Source organism: Lithobates pipiens, unplaced genomic scaffold (assembly GCF_037356315.1).
Source record: "Lithobates pipiens isolate NorthernLeopardFrog02 unplaced genomic scaffold, aLitPip1_a1.2 Scaffold_8, whole genome shotgun sequence".
NCBI classification, from domain to species: domain Eukaryota; kingdom Metazoa; phylum Chordata; class Amphibia; order Anura; family Ranidae; genus Lithobates; species Lithobates pipiens.
In genome coordinates, this window is record NW_027507903.1 from 276,233,621 (window position 1) to 276,246,196 (window position 12,576).

The window sequence follows — 12,576 nt, forward strand, 5'->3', positions numbered from 1 at the left end:
AAAAAATTCCCTTGTACAAAAATGTCCTTTCTTGTATATTTAATAATATTTATATGTAGATATTTTTCTTTCTTTCTGGATATATAATTATATTATTATAGTTTTTATAGCAACTATGCAATATCTCCTGAGGAAGCTCCGCAGAGCGAAACATGTTGAGAAAAGAGTGGTATTAATGGTCTTGGTGTAAAGCTTTGAAGTGCAACATTTAATTATGCAAATTTCAAATTGTCTCTTTTGATATTGTTTTTAATAAATTTTGTAATAAAAAATTTATATATGTAACTTCTTAACCATAAACTATGGTAATTGTCTTTATATATGAGAATACAATAGACACCTAAAAAGTCCTGAGGTTTGTGACCTCTAGTCCCCCCTAAAAAATCTTTTATTTTATTGCACAAGTTCCAGTACAGGTCAGAATCATTGAATATAGTTCAATTAAATGTTGACAAAAAAAAAAAAAAAAAACTGGAAGCCGGTTTCTCTGCAGAGCTGCACCAGATTTTGCACTCTCCAGTTTCCATAAATCAACTCCAATGTCCTCAAGAAACAATTGTAAGGCTGCTCTCATAAATAAAATTGTTATAATTAGTACCTACTGATGCAGTCCTTGCATAGAAATTCATTGTGTCTCATCAGTTACTACAATATAGTTTTTTTCTGCCAAACATCAGAACTCACTGCTGTCAGCGATAATGTACAGGCATTCTCCCACACATAGCTTCAGGCATTGGAATCTTCAGAGGCACCAGGCACCTTGGTGATGTCAGGGACAGTACAGGGCCTATTACAGAAAACGTTGACACTACTAAACATGTCACAGGGTGAATACAACTATGGGCTCTAACTGACAAATTGCATTATGGATTGCAGCATCAGCAAGTGCTAATTATAAACATTGTATGTATGCAGGTAGCATAAAACTGTGAAAGTGGTTATAAGGACTGAACATTTTTTTACCCTAATGCATGCCTAGCATTAAGGTAAAACATATTTAAGCATTATCATCATCCTTCCCTTTTACCTTCCTGACCCCTCATTTGATCCAGCACTTTGCACATTTGCAGCTCTTCTCCCCCTTATTTCCTGGTCTCTCTGGCTTTTCCGAGAAAGCTGGAGACATTGGCTCCCACTGCAGTCAATCAAAGCCAGTGGCAGGGGGGTGGGGGGTATGTTTTCTAACAGAAAATAAAAAATATTGTTTTTTGTTTTTTTATTGTATTTTTCTGGTTATATAATAAAAAATAAAAAAACCCAGTGGTAATTAAATGAGACCAAAACAAAGCTCTATTTGTGTGAAAGCAATGACAAAAATTTAATTTGGGTACAGTGGCACAGTATTGTAGTGCAGTGATAAATAGCAAAAAATGGCCTGGTCATGAAGGGGATAAAACCTTCAGGAGCTCCAGCCGGAGCCGACTGAAATCAAAACACTTTGAGGGTTATTTACGAAAGGCAAATCCACTTTGCACTGAAAGTGCATTTGGAAGTACAGTCATTCTAAATCTAAGGGGTAGATCTGAAATGAGGGGAAGCTCTGCTGATTTTATCATCTAATCATGCGCAAGCTAAAATGCTGTTTTTTATTTTCCTTGCATGTCCCCCTCAGATCTACAGCAACTTTACTTCCAATTGCCCTTTTAGTGCACTTTCAAGTGCACTTGCAGTGCAAAGTGGATTTTCCTTTAGTAAATAACCCCCTTTGAGTCGCTGACCGCGAAAAGATATGCATGTCTTTAAAGTTAGACACCCTTATCATTATACATTTTTCAAGTAAGGGAAACAAAGCATTGAAGCAAGAGGTTAAACAATGCATGGGAAGAAGCGGTGGCAGCCTATATGTCTCTCTCAGGAAAGGTTTGCTTTAACCACTTGTGTACCAGCCCCTTTTATAAACAGTGGCTGGTAGAACAGACTTTAAAAAGCACTCCTGGCTGCTCTTCCAAGTGTCCCAGGCAGTCAGTAAAGATAACCTGTGATTAATCATTCTCTTTGGTTTCCAATGTGAAAACAAAGTTAAGGAGGATGCCCAGTCCCCCCCCCCCCCCCCCAAAAAAAAAGAACTAAAAGTCAGCAGCTACAAATACTACAGCTGCTGACTTTTAATATATGGACACTTACCTGTCCAGGGAGCTTGCGATATTGGCACCACAGATGATCTTTGGATCAGCTGACAGGTGGAGCCACTGCCATTCCTGTTAAGGGAACCCCGCAGTGAAGCCTTTCGACTTCGCAGCCAGTTCCCTACTATGCATGCGCGAAGCACACTGCCCTTTCTAATTGGTTTGGCGGTGGAGGAAGAGGAGGGGGCAGAAGTTCAAAAACAGGTACCCCTCCCCCCCTGAAAGGTGCCAAATGTGGCACCGAAACGGGGGAGGAGACGGATAAGCGGAAGTTCCACTTTTTAGTGGAACTCCGCTTTAATTGTAAAAAATGTAACAATTAAAACATACTGTATGAAAAAAATATGAAAATAGATTTGAAGTCCCCCATCCCACATACACATGCATAAGAACATAAACACATGCAGTGGGTGGGCGTATGTAAAAAAAGTTACATATTGCCATGAACATTGGAGTAAAAGAAATAACACTAGTGCCATCATTCATGTTAAACGGTGAAGGCTTTTGAAGCATCACCTGTGGACAATTTTTGGTACCCAATTTGGTTATCATATCACAACCTTTAGGCTTGGTATTGGTAGGTTTGGTACCTATTTACTTGTTGCAATCTAATCTTTTAGATTTTCCAAAAAATGGGGTAACATGTTGTGTTTGTGTGCATTAAAATGAACTTTAATGTATTTGTTAGTTCATGTGACATAAAAATTGCAACTACCACCATTCCATTTTATTCTTTCAGTTCTCTGCTGTCATAAAATTATAAAATGTATACAATATAACTTTGTACATGCATTTTAGGTCTATTTAAGTGTGTGCAAAACCTGAAAAATATTTTTATATTCTAGGTTTATAGAAAAATGTAATGCTTAGTTGCAATAGTTGCATCATTGCTCTTGTGCTATTAATGAATACTGCTCATAGATTTTTTTTTTTTTTAGAATAACATAATTACAATATCTAAGCATCTGGCAGGCGTAATTGAAAATAAGATTTTTCACTCAACCCAGTGAATGTATCATCTATTCATACAATAGTATATAGGATCATTAAAATAACTACGCAGTGTTATATTTTCAAGCAAACATGGATTCACTAGACATAGCAAAAAAATACTTAATTACTTTTAGTAAGTCTGCTTATTTTGATTATAGATCATTTACTTTTTTAATTCATAAAACTAGCATTGGGTGGTTCCTATTTCAGGAAAAAAAAAAAAACTTTATTGTACTTTAGCTTGTTCAAGAAAATAGATTTTAACCGCCTTGTATAAATTGTAACAATACAATTACTATTATTATAATTCAACCCTACCCTGTTTAATGAGAAGGCTGTGAGCACTGAGCATTTGTAAAGCTGAAAGAGGTACAAAGCAGATCACTGACCCCTTCTGTTTCTAATCACTAAAAAAGAAAGAGGTTTCGATTTTAAAATCCCATGAAGAATTGCTCACATTTCCTGACTTCCTAAGATCACCTTCTTACACTGTTAGTATGCCTTATCTCTTCTTTAAGAAAATCTTGATTAACAGGATTTCAATGAATGCGTTTCATGTTGCCTTTTTGTAGCTACATATCTAAAAATCCAGACAGATATAATTGCTTTGATAAGTGTAATTGATGTGCTGTTTAGATCACCCTGTCAGTCAAAAGCAATTTCTCACCTGTAAGAACAAATTTAACTCTACACATTATTCAGTGTATTTCTTCTATTCAAATAGGACATCTGTAGATCTTTAGGCATAATTATTGCATGACTGCATGACTTAATTCCAGCCACCTAGGCCTCATAACTTTGTATATTCATATGATTCTATATATGCTTTCTATGTGACCTGTAGTAAACTGATACAGTATATGTTTTATACGTGACCTGAGCTCAATGTGTGTGCATATGAGTGTGCGTATGAGTGTGCGTATGAGTGTGCATATGAGTGTGCGTATGAGTGTGCGTATGAGTGTGCGTATGAGTGTGCGTATATATGTAATTTGCAATGTATTTTTATATGTAAAAGTGCACAGCAGTTGTAACAGTAGTCTAGATCACTTTCACTGATAACCCTACAGACAGCTAAGATGATTCGGGTAATTCACTAAAGGCGAATAAGTTGTTCACTGTGCAAGGTATGTTGTATTTTGGTAGGGCATCTAGCAGCTCTGCTGCTTTCATCATCCAATTATGTGCAAGCTGTTTTTTTTTTTTCTTTAATTCTCCCTACATGATGATGGGGTATTCTCTGCAAAGTGAATTTTCATCACTTTCACCAAGTTATGGGGAAAATTCCCTTACAACGCGCACACCCATCTGAACACCTAGTTCACGCAATTGCAGGGATCTCCAAACCACGGCCCTCCAGCAGTTGCGGAATTACACATCCCATTAGGCACTGTAAAACGCTGACATGCACAGACATAACAAGGCATGATGAGAATTGTAGTTATTGAACAACTGGAGGGCCGTAGTTTGGAGACGGCTGCACTAGTGCAAATTCAGATGCGACTTGAGTTACAAAGAATCACATTATTCTCTATGGTGCCTTTTTACATTAATGCAGCACAGCACGGCACACTTTTGGAAGAGGGTCCTGAGCTACTTCGGTGCGATTGCAGCATGATTTTGGCCCCACAGACTTCAATGGATAGACACCAAAAATGCATGTTCCTGAATTTTTTGCACGTTGATGCCTTTTTGACCCATTTATTTGATAAGACTCCTTTGCATTCAGCATCCAGTCTCCTTCCCCTACCATAAAACGCAGTGGTATAGAAAATGTATAAAAAATACAACCAAATCACACTACCTTATCATGCTGAAAATCGGATCAAATCGCAACTGCATTATTGTAAACCTAGGCTAAACCAACCCCAATGTATTCATGAAATATGAAAATATTAAAGTGCATTATTTTGCACAGGTGATTTGATCAGTGTCACTACATTAGTAATTACCACAGCTGTTTCATCTGAGGGAAACCCTAAAAGCATGGCCTTTTGGGACGCCTTGAGGACTGGAGTTGAGAAACACTGATCTATAGTACAGTGTTTGTGCCATGTAATTTGTCCCTTTTTTATGTTGTAATATACCTGGTTGATCCTGCCTGTTTCTGTGTCCTCCTGTGTGTTTTGACCATGGTAATCATGGCTGCTGGGCCATGATTTTGTCTGTTCTCTGCTGTGAATCTCTCCCCTCTTCCAATAACTCCCTGCCTTTCAGCATGAGAGTGGCTCTCCTCCCTGCACCCCCCCTGGCATATTCAAAATACATGCATCCCCTCTGGTTAATGCAGTTATTAACTATAGTCTGTGTGTGTGTGTGTGTGTGTGTGTGTGTGTGTGTGTGTGTGTGTGGGGGGGGGGGGGGGGTTGTGAAAAGGCTAAATACCATTCTCTCACACACCGCCGCTGTGTGCTCATATGAATTTCCTCTGCTGGCCAGTTGACGTCACAGGGGATATATATGCAGCGCTAAACAAATAATGATCAATATCAAAAATAAACTTGACATATGAGAAAATGCAATATAAATAGTGACACGTGTTCCGTGAGAAATTAATGTCCAGGGTGTAAAAAAAAAAAAAGGGACACAGACAATTCCCAAATGTATTCCAAAAGGGTGAAGTTCAAAACATAAATGGGTAACAGTCACATAAATCCTGAGTGAACATTCAAAATGTGACAGAGGTAACATGGAAGATCCACCACCAAAAGCACCAGTCGCTTACCAGAAAGGATAGACTCATACAGGTGTACACCTGATGGGTCAAACAGGCTTTACAGGATGAACAGGGAATCCAGGCTCACTTTGTGGATACAGTCTTCAGGCAAACACTCCAAAACAATGGGTAAAGCAAATGGGCAAATAATCCCAACCATAAAGAAAAAACAGAGGAAGAACAGGGCACATAGCATAATTCCATAAGGAATATTTATTGCTGTAAACAGAAGATTTGCACTTACATTTTCCAGAGTAAAAACAAGCGCTTCAAAATAGACAGTAACCAGGGGATCAGCATAACAATCCAACGCATTTCACCTAAATAGGCATCATCTGGGGTGCTGTTCCATGGTAGTTACCACCTTTATATAGATATATGAGCCCCCCATAATGAACAGCAGCTCTGACACCAATTGCTGACACTTCTGAGGTCACTTCCTGTTTTTGGGCAAGATGGCGCCGCCACTTGTGTTTCAAGCCTCATTCTGAAACACAGGAAGTGGATCCAGATGGTTAACAGGTCATTTCCGCTTAGAAAATGGCTCTGACATGTGTGTTGCAAGCCTCATTCTGAAATGATGAAACAGGAAGTTTTGTGAAACAAAAAAAAAAGAAACAGGAAGTGGCCCAATATCACAAAGAAAACCAATCTGAATATACCACATAGATAGTAATATAAGCGCTGGCACTAACACATAACCACATAAGAAGCCACGTGGAGTGACAGCAAAAATAAAAAACAAACAGTACAACAATAAATATTCCTTACAGAATTACGCTATGTGCCCTGTTCTTCCTCTCTTTTCTCTTTATGGTTGGGCTTATTTGCCCATTTTCTTTACCTGCTTTATCCATTGTTTTGGAGAGTTTGCCTGAAGACTGTATCCACATGAGCGAGCCTGAATTCCCTGGTCATCCTGTAAAGCCTTATGAGTCTACCCTTTCTGGTAAGCGACTGGTGCTTTTGGTGGTGGATCTTCTATGTTACCTCTGTCACATTTTGGATGTTCACTCAGGATTTCTGTGACTGTTACCCATTTATGTTTTGAATTTCACCCTTTTGGAATACATTTGGGACTTGTCTGTGTCCCCTTTTTTTGTTTACACCTTGGACATTCATTTCTCATGGAACACGTGTCACTATTTATATTGCATTTTTTCATATGTCAATTTTATTTTTGATATTGATCATAATTTGTTTAGCGCTGCACATTTTCCATATATATTTCTGTTTGTTTTAAACTTTTGTGCTGACTGCTATTGTGTAGACAGCATGGTATATTATGTTATTGACAGCCCCTCCCACTGCTATGCAAAGTTTGAGGAAGAAGTTTGGGGGGGGGGTCACGTGACTGTACAGTTGCGGTGTGAGAAACGGCATTTAGCCTTTTCATTAAAAAAAAAACACACACACACTATAGTCACTAACTGCATAATCCAGAGGGGATACCAGTAAAGTAACAGTGTGACTTCACAGACACTTTAACCTCCCTGGCAGTAATCCTGAGTGTGACTCGGGGTTAAATTTCATTACCATTAGCGGTAACTCCAAGCCACACTTACCTTGTCCCCAGTATCCTGCAATGTCCCATTGCTGTGTTCACAGGCTCTGTCCTCTGCCCGATGCCTCTGTGTTTTCCGTGCTCCGTTCCCTTGCGAGCGTCACGATGCATGGGACGGAGTCCGACGACAAACTCAAAAAGTACACAATACATAACACATACAGTACAGATTACATTACTGTATGAAATAATTCCACCTCCCTTTTGTCCCTAGTGCTTTGTCCAATGCCCTGCATGCAGTTTTATATTATACATACTATTCTTTCTGCCTGGAAACTTGAGATTGTCCATGGCGCCCACAAAGTGTCCCTTTACCTCAAAAGCGGGTTGAGACCAGCTAGAAAACAGCGATAGTAAATGAGAACACTTGCAAAATTGAGCGATAGTGAATCATGAGGAAATTAATTTTATAATTATTATATTTATTTTTTTATAATTATATATAGTTATTTATGTAATTTATGGTTTAGTGTTTCAAACTTTATTATACCCAGGATGTCCACTAGACTCTTGTTTGGACAGATTTAAGTGTGTAATTGCTAAGAATTACAGGCCTAACATATAAAACTCCATATTTCTATGCAAAACAATGTACCGCTTTGAGACAAAAAATCTGACATAATCATACCACCAGGGTGGCTACGAAAGAGACTTTTTGAGAAGTCAGCTTTAGCACAAATACTTACACTGTCAAGTACAGCCTTTAATGACACATACACAAAGATAGACTTCTTCATCATTTGCAAAAAAAAAAAAATCCTAAAAGAATAGTATACAAAGGCGTGTGATCTTTTACTTTTTTTTGTTTACAAACTGTTTATTCAGGGATAAAAAATACAATACAGAGAAAAAGAACCTAAAAGTCTGAAGACTTCAAAGCCAAAAATTATGCATCATCGGAAAAAAAAATAGGAATATGCCCAGCATTAGTTCAATATAAACCTATTAGAATACATGCGTACCATATACCATTAAGTAAATATAAAACCCCTCAAATACTGACCTTCCCATCTTTACATAAAGCTATAGACATCCACACCCCCATGTGGCAGCAATTAGGTCTAGTGGCTGTCTGCTCAGGCACCAAGCATAATATTATGGGAAGCAAAGATAAGTTTTTTATATGTACCCCACACAGATCAACATAGTGATGCCTAAAATTTATGAGGGCTTTTATGCATATTCTATGATGAGGTATTTGAAATTTTCCTTTCAGACTGCATTGTTTCTTTTAAAGACCTGGGTCTATAAATGACCAGTGGGTAGACATCCTAGCATCCAACTCCTAAAACCAAAGTGTCTTTATTTATTACCGGTACTTATAAAGGGCCATCTATTTATGCAGCATTCCACATATATATAGCTGATTGGTTTCCAGCAGAGCTGCATCAGATTTTGCACTCTCCAGTTTTAGTAAATCAACCCCACAGTAATGCACTAACATACATTTTGTTGCACTGAATCAGAAAAAACATATGTAGGTTTATTGGTGCATTGAAGGCCCATTCAAATTATTTGGCTGCCTTAACATAATGGGCATTAAGGAGCTTTAACTGACAATTGCGCGGTCGTGCGACGTGGCTCCCAAACAAAATTGACGTCCTTTTTTTCCCACAAATAGAGCTTTCTTTTGGTGGTATTTGATCACCCCTGCGGTTTTTATTTTTTGCGCTATAAACAAAAATAGAGCGACAATTTTGAAAAAAACGCATTATTTTTTACTTTTTGTTATAATAAATATCCCCCAAAAATATATAAAAAAACATTTTTTTCCCTCAATTTAGGCCGATACGTATTCTTCTACATATTTTTGGTAAAAAAAATCGCAATAAGCAATTATTGATTGGTTTGCGCAAAAGTTATAGCGTTTACAAAATAGGGATAGTTTTATAGCATTTTTATTAATAATTTTTTATTATTTTTTTTTTTTACTAGTAATGGCGGCGATCTGCGATTTTTATTGTGACTGCAACATTGTCGGGGACCCATCGGACATTTTTGACACATTTTTGGGACCATTGTCATTTATACAGTAATCACTGCTATATAAATGCAGTGATTCCTGTGTAAATGACACTGGCAGTGAAAGGGTTAACCAGTGGGTGGCAGTGTAGGGGTTAAGTGTTCCTAGGGGTGTGTTACTAACTGTGGGGGGGTTGGGCTTTCATTTAGTGTACACTGATCTCTGCTCCAATCACATGGAGCAGAGATCAGCGTCACTAGTTGCTAGGCAGAATGGGAAAATGTTGTTTATACAGCATTTTCTCCATTCGGCCGCTCCGTGAGACGATCGCGGGGATGCCCGCGGCGATCGAGTCCACGGGTCCCGCGACCGGACTCACGGGGGTCCCGACCAGCGCGGGAGCGCGCCGCCGGCGGCGCGCTCCCGATGGCACGGCGGCAACGAATATTGGACGTACATGTACGCCAATATGCCTGCCCGTGCCATGCTGTCGACGTACATCGTCGTGCGCTGGTCGGGAAGTGGTTAAATACAGGCATACCCCACTTTTAAGTACACAATGGGTTTATTTACTAAAGCTGGAAAGTGCAAAATCAGGCTCACTTCTGCATAGAAACCAATGAGCTTCTAACCCCAGCTTGTATAATCAAGCTTTGGTAATAAAACCTGGAAACTCATTGGTTTCTAGGCAGAAGGGAGCCTGATTTTACACTTTCCAGCTTTAGTAAATAAACTCCATTGTGTACTTAAAAGTGGAGTATGCCTGTAATGCACTTATATAGGGGGACTTTTGTAGACTACACACACTTATAAAGAGAGCCTTCCAGACTTCGCCGTGCAGAGAGACTATGCCCCAAAAGAAAGGCTGACCCATATACAGTATATCACGAGTGTGTCATTCAGCCTGTTTTAAAACATTGCTGCATACTAGTAGTCCTGAGACATACAAATTGTATTATTTACTTGACATAATGATGCATAGGGGTGTGTAATTTTGTTTTCCATGTCAACCCAGCTTTGCCATAAATATTACTACTTATCAGTTAGAACAATGTATATGATTCCATCCAAATGTTTTGGGCAAACTGAATTCTCTTGCACTGGAACCAAACCATGGCAGTGCGCATCAAGTATTAGGGCCCACCTATATGGCAGCACTGGTGGGCACATTTTAAGTGGCACACCAGCACAATAAAGCAATGTACCTGAATTGCAACACACAGGGATTCATTTCCTAAAACTGGAGAGTGCAAAATCTGGTGCAGCTGTGTATGGTGGCTAATCAGCTTCTAACTTCAGCTTTTTGGAAGCTGATTGGTTTCCAGCAGAGCTGCATCAGATTTTGCACTCTCCAGTTTTAGTAAATCAACCCCACAGTAACGCACTAACATACATTTTGTTGCACTGAATCAGAAAAAACATATGTAGGTTTATTGGTGCATTGAAGGCCCATTCAAATTATTTGGCTGCCTTAACATAATGGGCATTAAGGCACTGCAACAATATAAATACAAATTAATCATGGCTTAGTCATATATTTTGAAATCCCCAGAACCCATTCAGTATGTTGGGTATCCCATAGGAGCCCAAACTATTTCAGGACTTTAAAGCAGTAGTAAAGTCCACTTTGTGGTTTTTACCTACAGGCAGGGCTTTTTTTCAGCTGGAATGTGGTGGAACTCGGTTTCAAAATCTCTGGCTCAGGCCTCTGCTGCCTGCTTACTATTATCACTTGCAAACACAGAAGTCTGTCTTTTGTGTTTACAAGTGACTGCTTGTCTCCCAATGACTCCCAAAGATCTGATCTCATGAGCGTCTCCCACTAAGTGCAGGATGGGGACAAGGGAGATGCAGGTGCCCAGGGAACAGTGCGGATGCAGACACCTCCACTGAATGGTCTCCCTGAGAGAGGTACTAGAGCTGTCTGGGCACTTCAGCTTAATACAGCACCACCAGTAAGACATGTGGAAGATGGTGGAGCTTTTTAGGAGGAGGAAGAGGATGGGGGCAGTGGAGGGGGGTTGCATGCAGAGGTCAGAGCTGAAGAGGGGTGAAAGTGAGATGTGGATGGGGGGTGCAGAGATAAGCATCTGCACTCTGTATGTAATACACTTCTGGTATGTAATGTCCCTTTAGGACCCACTTACTCTTAGTCTTTGACTACACCCACTATTTTAAGCTGTTTGGAGGATGAGTATGTGGGGGGGAGGGGTTTTTTTGGGGGGTCGTGGTTGAGTTGTACCTATTTTCTGAGAAAATTAGCCTGGCCATACAGCTAAGCCTATAATAAGGCTTACCTGTAGTTAAAATAATAATAAATAATGAATATTTCTTAAATGTGCAATCCCTGGCGCATGCACTCTGAAGGTCTGGCATACCTTGACAGACCTTCAGAGTACCGAGCCATAACCGAGGGCTTGCGCATGCATGGGGAGTGACATCAGCGCAGATCTGGCAACTCACACAGCCTGAGTCCGTGAACCAGGAAGGAAGACAAATTGAAGATGGAAGCCCTCTCAGTGGTGACAGCGCACCGCTGAAGGACTTCATTTTAAGGTAAGTATTTCATAATGTGCTAATATGGGATGCATACTAGCACATTATGCTATTATATTGCAGAGGATTTTTTTTTTTAATTGCAGCAGTTTACTACCGCTTTAATATATAATGCCTTTTCATTCAGTAAAAAGAAAAAATATATTACCAAATATTCCATTCTTCCTCACTGGTCGTTCTATTTATACCTGGGCAGAAATTAAAGATAAATATCAAGCCCCACACAGTGAACTTTTCTTACAAATTAAATACTGGTTAACCTCGGTACTTGCTGATAGAGTCTCCAAAACCCATCTGTCACTGTTTGAACACATATGTCAACGGACGCCTCTCTCTCCCAAAATTATATCTACCCTCTATTCACAGTTGAATAACTGCCAAAATCTCAACAGCCACACTTACATTTCCAGATGGGAAAGCGACCTTAAACGCACCAAGGATAGGGTAAGCTGGTCTCAAATTTGGACCACACTGACTTCATGCTCCTATGTGCGCCAGTTGTTAGCTCAAACATGCATGAAACTGTCTCCTCCACCATCCTGGCCCCTTCCCAATGTGTGATGACACATGACTAATCACGTGTCTTCATCAGGGGGATCAGTACTTTTCAAAATACTTAAAGCTGTTGTATTGCACACCTGGTCATTTTCACCTACAG

General features: G+C 39.4%; 1 protein-coding gene across 1 annotated transcript in view; it reads right to left on the reverse strand.

Moving 5' to 3' along the window:
• LOC143962680 (dynein axonemal heavy chain 3-like) overlaps positions 1 to 12,576 on the reverse strand; it is a 2,426,925-nt gene that overhangs the window by 1,910,569 nt on the left and 503,780 nt on the right. The window lies entirely within an intron of this gene.